This window comes from Alosa alosa, chromosome 16, assembly GCF_017589495.1.
Source record: "Alosa alosa isolate M-15738 ecotype Scorff River chromosome 16, AALO_Geno_1.1, whole genome shotgun sequence".
Taxonomy (NCBI): Eukaryota; Metazoa; Chordata; class Actinopteri; order Clupeiformes; family Clupeidae; genus Alosa; species Alosa alosa.
In genome coordinates, this window is record NC_063204.1 from 31,767,819 (window position 1) to 31,778,790 (window position 10,972).

The 10,972-nt window shown below is 41.0% G+C and overlaps 2 long non-coding RNA genes across 2 annotated transcripts; one reads left to right on the plus strand and one right to left on the minus strand.

Moving 5' to 3' along the window:
- Positions 1-4,484: 4,484 nt before the first annotated feature.
- Positions 4,485-6,931, minus strand: LOC125309663. Its single transcript, XR_007196167.1, has 4 exons — positions 6,788-6,931; positions 5,615-5,682; positions 5,237-5,416; positions 4,485-4,847 (listed from the first exon to the last, which is right to left on the minus strand). It is a non-coding gene; the product is annotated as an uncharacterized LOC125309663 (long non-coding RNA).
- Positions 6,932-7,528: 597 nt separating this feature from the next.
- LOC125309748 lies at positions 7,529-9,653 on the plus strand. The gene is made up of 3 exons (XR_007196183.1): positions 7,529-7,657; positions 8,458-8,526; positions 9,519-9,653. It is a non-coding gene; the product is annotated as an uncharacterized LOC125309748 (long non-coding RNA).
- The last annotated feature ends 1,319 nt before the right edge of the window (positions 9,654-10,972 follow it).

A 10,972-nucleotide genomic window follows, 5' to 3' on the forward strand; every position in this document is an offset into this window, starting at 1 on the left:
CCGCCCACCTGCAACACCTGGAACAGGTATTCCATCGCCTCAGTGAACATGGGTTGAAGCTACAGCCACGCAAGTGCCACCTTTTCCAAAGGAAGGTGGCGTATCTGGGACATGTGGTTAGCAGCCAAGGAGTAGCCACGGACCCAGAGAAAACCTCAGTGGTGCGCGACTGGGTGCCTCCAACAACTGTGAGACAGGTGCGGTCCTTTCTTGGGTTTGCCGGGTATGACCGAAGGTTTATCCCTGCATTCTCCAAGATAGCAGCCCCACTCCATCAGCTCCTCCAGGGCTTTGGAAGTCGACCCTCTGCACCCGTCAACTGGACTGCAGACTGCAACAAAGCCTTTGAGACGCTTAAACAAGCCCTGGTGAGTGCACCCATCTTGGCTTATGCCAATTTCCAACTCCCATTCAAATTATACACCGACGCCAGCCTAGACGGTCTTGGGGCTGTACTAGCGCAGATACAGAAAGAACGAAAGACTGTACAACCGGAACGCCAGGACTTTGCCGTTACTGCCAGGGGAAAGAGTTCTCCTAAGAAACTTCCGTAGAAGAGGCCAAGGGAAACTCGCACCCCAGTGTCTCCCAACACCTTTCGTGGTGGTCGCCCAAACACGCCCTGACCGACCAGTGTTTGCCATCCGGCCTGAAGGAGAAGAGGGCCCGGTGAGAACGATACACCGTAACAACTTAAGGGCTTGTCCAGATGACCCACCAGTCAACCACAACCCTGGGAATCGACCGGGTTGCGATGATGATCGCCGTCACTCCCTACCATTGGGGCTTGCCTTGCCCTGTGTAAATGTGGTCCCCCTGCCCTCTCCAGTACCAGATCCTACAAGACCAACTGTAGCCCACCGGGAGAACCCATCTCCCCCAACTGCCTCAGCCTTAGCCACCCCATCTCTGCTAAACCAGGGCCCAATACTGCAACCTTCAGCGGTTGTGCCTCAACCAACAGACCCCCACGGCGACCAGGAAGACGACCCTGCTCCCCAGCACCACCCCGGGACTGATCAAGAGACCCAGCGTCGGTACCCATACCGGGACAACCGTGGCAACCCACCAGTACGGTACCGGCCTTAAGGGGCCGAACATGACTGACAAGGGACAGGACAATGATTAAGGGTGGTGACATGGGTGCTCGGGACGAGTAGAAAGGGGGGATAGTGGAACAACAGGTGCTCGGGACGAGCACCATTACAGAAGGGGGGGAAATGTAACAGAGCAACCATGTGCATACAAGGGATAACAGACTTTAATGGGCTGGGACAAAAGTATGTATGCTGGTAGTTTTCCGTGTGTGTGAGTCCTCCCCCCATACAGGTGCAGAGAATATCCCAATTACACAGCAGCAGCGTGATTGGTGATACATCAGGATAAAGTCTCCAGATGTGCACCGGTGAGGGAGACTGGAATCCCGGAAGACGCACTGCCAAGCCGCGACCACACTCGCAACACACTACGAGGCCGAACGAATGATCAACTACCCGACGAGAGGGCTTAAATCATACAACGCACGCAATTACAACCATTAAGGAAAGTAGCCTCTCTGTTATCCACTTGTGTGAACGAGTGCACGATTTAGCCAGTGTGTATGTCGTCTGTGCCAGCTGATTCCGCCTCCCCTTGTTTACAGTCCGTGTGAAGGATCAACGCTACCAGTGACGTTGGGAAGAAGGGAGAACGATCTAACTAAGCTACGCAAGCAAAATCATCTACTAAAGGGAAGTGATTCCTCCTATGTCGTATCCGACGCTCAGCTGGAAGTGAATTGTCTGTGCTGTTCGCCTGTGACGCTGATTACACTTCCTGCTTTTCACAGCGCGATTCGTGGAGGCGGGTTCGAATGGTCGATCGGGAAAGTTACAACCCTGCCGCTGCTCACGGATTGGACGACAAGTCGGGGGCTGGGTCTATGGACGACATAAGCTCAACAGAACTGAGTCTGCTTTCCGATTCTTATTGACATTTTCAGTGTGTGGCATGGACTAAAGTAATTGTGTTTTGGGGTATAGTGAATTATACAAGGCTGCCTACAGTACAGGGGTTTACGACCTGGGGTCATAATTTCGCTGCCTTTAGGAGTGTAAACTGGGGTCTGAGACAGATGCTTTGTTGGAGTGTGTTATCACCTATGTGTGTATCAAGTCACCTTACCGTGTTTAAACCCCTATGTGATTAATTCATTCAAAAAGTCACTCCAGTGTGTGTGTGTGTGGGTGTGACCTTTATGCTTATAGCCCAGTGGTGTGTAGGAATTTGTCACCTTACAGCGTTTAACCCTTATGTGACTAGTGTGTTCAGTAAGTCACTAAATTGTGTGCTTGTTGTGCCGTTGCCTAGTGGCGTAATTAGAAGTTGTCAATTGACCTTAAATCTAGCATTTGCCTTGTATTCCCCACTGCACTCCCTGACGTAGAAATTAAGACCCCCCTTACCCACTGTATTAAGGGTGTCACATGGACCTTTGCCTTTTTGCACTTTCTGCCCCTTTGCACATTTAGCAGCCACGCTCTGCTATTTCCTGGTAGCTTATTGATTTCAGAAAACGATAAAGTGTTACATGATTGTTGTTTTTTTAGAGAATCTTTAATAAACTTGTATTTTTATAAATTTGGCTCTTCAGTTGTTGTGTGATACAAGGGTCCTGAATTACCTGCTTATAATACCGTTACATAATTACCCACAGTTCAAAGCGTTGTGACGTTTACCGCGGAGACCAGAGAAATCCAGAAATGACAAAGGTAAACAACAGCACGACACACGTGCATAGTGCACGTGTCAGCAATGTCTTTGTTATTAACCATTGTGAAGTGCTGTCCCAATTCAATTTATACCTATTTGAGCCCATGTGGTCTCACACACACTCTAAACCCGAACTAGTTGTCATTACTAGAAAATTGCGTGGAAACCGATTGCCTTAAACCATTCTAGTTTTTACAAAACATAAAACTAAACATGTTTAGTTGTGTCAACTAACAACCTTATGTTGATGCTGTAGACAAATTAAGCTTACATTAGTAGTCTTTACTAAAAATCTTTAGTTCACTTAACTTATTGTTTCAGAAGTTGCAGTTGTATAAAATAACTAGGTTAAAATGCATGTTAACAAATTCATTAAAATATGAACTAAGTTCTGTAGATAGGCCTATTGTTTTTTTATTTTAAGATTAGGGTACTGTATTAATTTAATTGTTTTATTAAAAATTGAAAAGAAATTCATCACAATGTATAGGAATGCCTTTTATTATTGATAAAACATGAACAAACAACATTTAAACTCATAAATATTCCACATCCACTGTAGATGAAGAACCTATAAAAAAGAACATAAGAAAACATTTTTTTAGTCCATGTTCATTTACACAGTTGAAATAAAAGTTTGTTATATCACCTATGAATGCAACAAATAAGTGAATGGACATCGGCTAACATTAGCCAAAAGCTAACCAACATGTGCTGCTATGGTTAGCTAAAACAGTCTACAGACAGAAACACCTATTTCAATGATAAAGTCTGAATTAAACTTAGTAGCACCAAGACAAGTATATTTACACGAAAACATATGTGATATTGTTATAATCTGGCATACACACCCATTGGAAGGTAGCTACACTGTAAGAAAATTTCCCGTAAAAAAACAGGAATCAACTGGCAGCAGAGTTTCCAGGAAGTTCCTGTTATTTAACGGTGCCCTGGTTTAACATTAAGTTAATGTAAAATAACAACATTAATTTCCTGTAAATTAACAGGAAACAACTGGCAGGACTTCCAGGAGCTGCCCGTTGTTTAACGGCAGACTACCATAACATTAAATTCCTGTTAAGTATATAACATCATTTTCATGTTGGGTAACAAGAAAAAAATGTGATCTTCACTTTAGTTACACAACAGGTCTTTAATTTTTTACAATTACAGGAAACAAGTTCCATATATTGAGTTCATCCACTCTCAAATCAACATTTTAAAGATAAAAATAAATTTTTTCACATCAGTTACTTATTTGTAGTTTAACAGATATTTTATTTCACAGCACTTACTTGACAGTCTAACAGTAAAGTAATCTTTGAAAGATGAAGGGACATGAAGCAAGATAATAGTAAATAGTAATTCAGGAACATGTAGACTGACTATAATCGTATTTCAGGATCAGGGAATAAGACACAGAAGAATTATCATGGAAAATAAAAACATCGCATTAGGCTCGTGTATCATGTATGAATGTAAAATGTAGATACATAGTAGTATTTTGAAAATCGGATTTCAAAGAACAGGTAATAGGATACAGAGGAATTACAATGGAAAACAAATACATTGCATTAGGCCCGTTTAAAATGTAGACACGCTATCTAGTAGTATTTTGAAAATCGTATTTCAAAAAACAAGGAATAAGGTACAGAAGAATTATCATGAAAAACAAAAACATCGCATTAGGCTCGTGGTATCGCGTATGAATGTAAAATGTAGACCATTGATCTAGTTGTATTTCAAAAATCGGAAATAAGGTACAAAAGAATTATCATGGAAAATAAAAACATCGCATTAGGCTTGTGTATCACATATGTATGTAAAATGTAGACATGTTATCTAAACTATTTCAAAATCAAATAAGATACAGAATAATCATCACAGATATTTATCAATTATCAATATCATTGCATCGCATTGGCCTTGTGTACATGTGAGAATGAATAAACTGACAGATTATGTCCAGAAGAATTTAAAGTAAGAGATGAGAATAAATGATAATCAGGGAGGGAATCAAGTAACATTCATGAGAAATCAAGTAACATTCACTTTACTTATTAGTGATTGTTCTTAGGCTTCTTCTGGGCCTTTTTCTGTGAGAGAGAGAGAGAGAGAGAGAGAGAGAGAGAGAGAGAGAGAGAGTTACAAAAACTGATAGGGTACACTAGGATTCATGTAGAGGAAAATTGTGCCAAAGTGAATGAATCGGATGTGAATTTGTAACGTTAACACACTTTCTCACAATGAAATTAACTGACATTTATTACTTACTGTAACTGCATTTATATTTGATTTAATCAGTTGTATAAAGTAGAAGTATAGTGTTATGTGGTTATTACAGCAGTACTATGCATGATTGCTCTCTTCAGAGGGTGTAATCCTGCATAGTAGTGCTTATAACTACATAGTAGACTACTACACAACCCCCAATACATACCACACATAAAACAAACTCTGGTTCGAAAGTGTGACATGAACTTACCTCTGGAAGAATTCAAGGGTGCACGCTGCCTCCTCCTGATATTGCAGATTCAGAATATACTGTAGAAGGTGGAGAAACATGTCATAATCCCTGTTAGAAATGTGGCGAGGTTGGACCCTTCACAAACGATTAAGGATTCAATGCTGACCATCCACTTTTGATGATTACCTTGTCGTTCACCTGAAAAAAAGAATTTATCATATTAAATTTAAGATATAGATCCACATTTCAACTATGATTAGATTCCTTTTAGGATTTTGTCCAAACAAAATTCAATACAGAAAAAAAAAAAAAAAAAAAACATTTAGTGTTCAAAAGTTGATTTAAAAATATATATATGTTGATCATTATTACTCTAGTGAATGAAAACAAACATACCTAGTAATATCAGGCGAGGCGTCACAGGTAGGCTTGGAAGACTCAACATCAGCTACAGTCGCACATCCCTTAGCAAAAGAAAAGAAAGGCACTGAACAACTCTTCATGTGTGTGTGTGTGTGAGTGAGAAAGTGAATGTAATCTCTGTGAGTGTGTTGTGTGTGTGTAAGGAGTGAGTGAATGTGAGTTGTCTGCAAGGTGAGTATGAAAGGTGTGTGTGTGTGTGTGTGTGTCTGCCGTTGAATGATTAAAAGTGATGAGGCGGGTGTGATAAGATGTTTGTGTGAGGAATGTGTGTATGTGTGTGCAAAGTGAGGGTGCTTGCTTTTGAAATGGTCTGTCTTATCAAAACCACATTGTTTATGGTTTCTATATATGTGTGTCTAAAGACCTAGATAGATAGATAGATAGATAGATACTTTATTGATCCCCAGGGGAAATTCAAGACCTGCATGTCTCTTTAATTTGGCAATCTGGAACACAGCATGGAAGGTCTATATTGGGTATATTGTCATGAATTTAGGTATGGCTCACATAAAATAGCGCAGTGGACTGATGCCCACATATATGACATGTAAACATCTTCCTGTTGCATGCCGCTAGCTCAAATGAACTCAGGAGGAATACCATACACGTGTCATGCAACCACCTCTGCTATGGAAAGCTAGCTAGGCTACTAACTAGCATTAGCTTTCTAAACTGTCAACTGAAGGACTTAACACAACTTTTAGTAATTACCAGCACGGGCGAAATCCATGCATACAAGTAAACACTGAAAGCAGTAGTCACACTACACTGATCCGTTTGTGCCATATTGTTTATTTGGCCACTGGTTTATTAAACTGATGATGCTAAGCAGACTTAGCTAGCAAACAGTGTTATAGCAGTAAATCACGCGAGTTAAACTTTAAAAAACTTCGCATACCCTACTCATACCAATACTTTTAGATGGCTTCAGATTGCAATGGAGAAACGTAAAATTTGATCAACAAGTGATAACGATAACGCATGGCTTAAGGGCGAAAGCGTGGGTTTGGCTAGCTGAATAGCACTGCTACTAACTTCGTTTCAGCAGGGTAACATTCAGAGATGTTGTATTATACAACTTGTATAAACATGACCAGTGTGCTTTCAAACGTTGTATTTCTGGTCAAAGATGACAGATAAACTCACCTTATTGTGTTGATGGGTTTGGGTATGATTCCAACGTATCGTCTTCTCTCAGCAGACAGCTTCCCATCACCAGCTCGAAGGTAACGTTAATAGATAACGGGAAGTACGTGTGTTCCAGAATAAACATTACGGGCATGGTAAATAACAATGTTGGAGCCTGATTTTACACATTTGTCTTACTAATGACTGGAAAGTCCTGTTTATTGAAGTAAACAGGTGAATAATGTTGGAATCTGGGTGTAAATTTACAGAAACTTTTTACAGTGTACCATGAGCTAACTGTCCGAAAGACTACTAGCATGCTAACGTTACCTTACTTTTCTCAGGTTAATGTAAGTTAATCACGTAAACAAACATTTAGTTAACTATTGGTCAAACTGAACATAATTTTCGGTTATTTCATCAGAATTTGAATTTTTCAACAAGTTCATCAGAAAGTTCACCCACCATTTGATGTAGTAGCCTATTTGTCACAGCAGCACGAGGCATGGAGTCATTCATCTGGACTGAGAAGCAGGAGGAACGGTTGATGGGCAGAATTTTTTTTTAGACCCCTCCTCTGCCTTGCAAAAACATAACATTTATCGTTCCCACACAGCAGTAGACTCCTAGGCGGATCCGCCTTCAAGTCGCCAAACCCGCGTGACTGTCGCATTCGTTTTGGTGCCGCACAGAGGATCAGCTCTGCCTCCAGGCGGCCCCGGAAATTCTACTGTCAAACAGCGGATCCTGAGTGGACTCATGTCGGATCCGCGGGCGCGGACGCGCCTTTACTGTAACGGTTGAACATGACTGTACACCAAGAGCCAAGAAGAGTCATACTAGTGGATATTTTCTTTGCTGGGACACGGTTGCGCTGAACCCTCTCGAGTAAGTAATATTTATTATATATTGCGACATTCACAATAGCTAAACATTGGCCCTTGTGGTTTTATAATCATCATGTTTATTGATTGTAATGACGTTGTTTGATATTAGGACTAACGTTAACGTTAGTGCAACCAGAGACGTTTGTCATTTTGTGCAACAGGCTAAGTTAACGTTATTGTTAGCTGTGATGCTCATATGAGTCTGTAGCCTATCTGATTTAAAATGGGATAGCAATTTCGGTAGAATATGTTATGGTAGTGTGATTTAAAAAACACACATTGTTATTTAACATTAGTCTGGTCTTGTCTGTTTTAATGTGTCGCTGTTGTCCATATAGTGCTACTATGCTAGCGGCATATAGCTGCTAGCTAGCATGCTGCTAGGCGCAATTGCATAAGTTATTGCTAATGTCTATTAGTGCTATACATATATTGAAATCACGTTTGCGATGCAAACATTGATTAAGGTGATACTGGCACTGGTATTTCAGTCAATGAAGTCAGTGAAGCACTCGTCTGCTATGATAGCTACCTACAACTTTAGCATGTTGAGTCACTGATAATGGTTTAGCCCTAGCCTCTAGCTAGCTGTGCATTAACGTTTGCATTTTGCCAAGTTTGGTCTCATACGTAACTTTAGTGTCTATCTGCCATCTTTGTAATGAAAGCCTCAGCATTTTAATCACTGTTTAAGTCGGTTCAGACAACTATTGGCATCTGTTTGTGATTTATTATGCTAACGTAACTTAACTGTGACGTTATGGAACTTGGTCCCCATCTTCTATTTTGTTTGTTCTGCAGCGTCAACTTTTATCGGCTGGATTCTAGCATCTAACGTTACGATTGCCTCTGTTGGGTTTGCTTGATCAAGTAAGATACTTTCTGGGTTGTTAAAAAGTAATGTGAACACATTCCCGTAGCATTCCAAAATAGACCAGAGATGCTTGTACTCAGTCCCGGCGGCATAGGGGGGCTTTGGGGGGCCAGGCCCGTCCTGGAAGTCATCTGTGCCCGCCCTGGACGAGCTTGGCTGCTCCAACCAACCCCAATCCCATAGATTGATTTTGAACACTTATTAAATGTAGGCCTAGCCTATACGTTTGTCTGTCTAGCAAGTAGCAAATAAAACTTGTAAAATCTGTATTATTCCGTAGCTAATTAATCAGGAACATTAGGTAAGCCCATCACCCAAATGGAGAGGAGGTTACGTGGCGCAGTCTACTTCACTTCTGCACTAACCCCTGTCATCCGATGACAAATATAGCTTATCGGCTCGCAGGTAGGCTATATCTCATATCGTAGTTAGTAGAAGTATGCCTAGTAGTTTCTGGGTTTGTTTGATAGCGTTAACCTTTACAGTTTTTTTCTTCTGACCTAGTCGGAGAACAGGGAGCTTACCACTCCAGGGCCGAAGTTATCCGTAACTTCGGGGCTAACTCCCTAACACTCTATCTGAAAGTGGTTAGCAAATGAACGAGGATTTTGGTTTTATCTGCGGATTAATTTTTCCATTTTTTTTTTTAATATGACTAGCTCCAGTCTCAACAGCACGTCTACTTTTTCCACACGCATCTCAGTTCTAACACACATATCCCCTCTCGCTTTCTCTCTCTCCATCCCTGCATTGGGGCTCTCTTAAAGGAGCTGCACCATTTTACAACAATTGGATCTACATTTTCATATTGGAATGTTTTGTCAAGTGTAAGCTTAAACTACCGTGATCAATTTAAGTTCCAGTGCCCCCCCTGGAAAGGTGTAATGCCCGCCCGTGAATTTGTGTCTGCCGCCGGGTCTGCTTGTACTATATGCACATTTGGAAATTTTGGGATTGCAATAACCATAATGATATCGTTATGCAACAGCCATCGTTTCGGGGACTCTGATGACAGTGAAGAGCCAGAAAATGGTGACTTTGCATCTCTGAGGTACCTTCCAACTCGCCTGGTATATCAGTTGAAGCCTCAAGCCCAAGCCAATTGCACTGGCAAAGTAAGTAATAATCTCTTAACATTGAAATAACTAAATCATAGTTATATATAATATATATATGATTAACTAAATCATAGTTATCATATTAATATTAGAGATGGTAACATTCTTAGTGCTAAAGACATTCCCCTCTCTTGAGTCACTACCCCTCAACCTGGAGAAAACTGTTAAGGTAAAGACTGATCTCTGAAATAGTATTGAATACAGTGGCCCCATCTATATTAACACAGCAGTAGTCACTCCATTTCAGATCAACAGATTGCATCTGCATTACAATCTCAGATTTTCTGCATATTTTATCCATTACTTTCAAAATCTCAGCCAAATATTTTGTCAGTTAAAACATCTGCATTCATGCAATATTGCCTGAAAAGTTCCTTCATTATTATCAGATTGTATTGAAACACATTGATTTCAAAGTCAATCCATTCATGGAGTTGATATAGATAGTGCATACCAAAATATTGAAACATACAAATTCATGTCCAGCATGACCAGAGATTTGTTTTTGTATGCCATTGTTTGGCCCTGTAGCTCTCAGCCTACCATGGTTAACAGATCACAACCATTTATCTCCCTTAGCACCTCACCATGGGGCAGGACCGCAACACTCTTCACCACCCCAACTCCCTGCACCTGCACCTGCATTTAACATACGGAGAGTTACTCAAGGTAGGGACTGATCTCTGAAATATTAGTGAATAGAAAGGCCCCATGTGTATTATCAGTCATGGTTAACAGATAACTACCATTTAATACAATTTTTTTCCCCCTCTCGCACACCGCCCACCTCACTATGGGCCAGGAACGGCAGTCCCTCCTCAACTCCCTCCACCCCCACACCAGCCACACCAACGTGCAGCAAACAGAGGAGCTTTGTAAGTCATGTTTCTTTTTAAATTTAATCTCCTTAATACCTATCTCATATATTGTATTGTGTAAGCATACTTGGCTTTGGATGCTACATACCATAAACATAAACATATCTGTCTGTTTGATTACAGGTGCTGTGAGGAAAAACATGGTGACACAGTCTGCCACGGACACTGAGGTCACCAAACACGCAATCAGGTGTTTCAATCGGCGGTCGATCGGGCAACGAGGAGATGTGTTCCGCCTCCATCCACACAAATGGAGTAATAGGAGAAATAAGCATTAAACAATCTTTTTATTGAACTTCTTGTCATTCACCAGTTATTCATTTTCTGAGCGCAGTAGCGCAGTATTTCATTGAAGTTGTAGCCTATTAGATAAAATATTTCATGTCTGCACTGACCTAGGCCTATAAAGCACCAGATTAGGTTTTGACCACAAAATGACTGTAAAG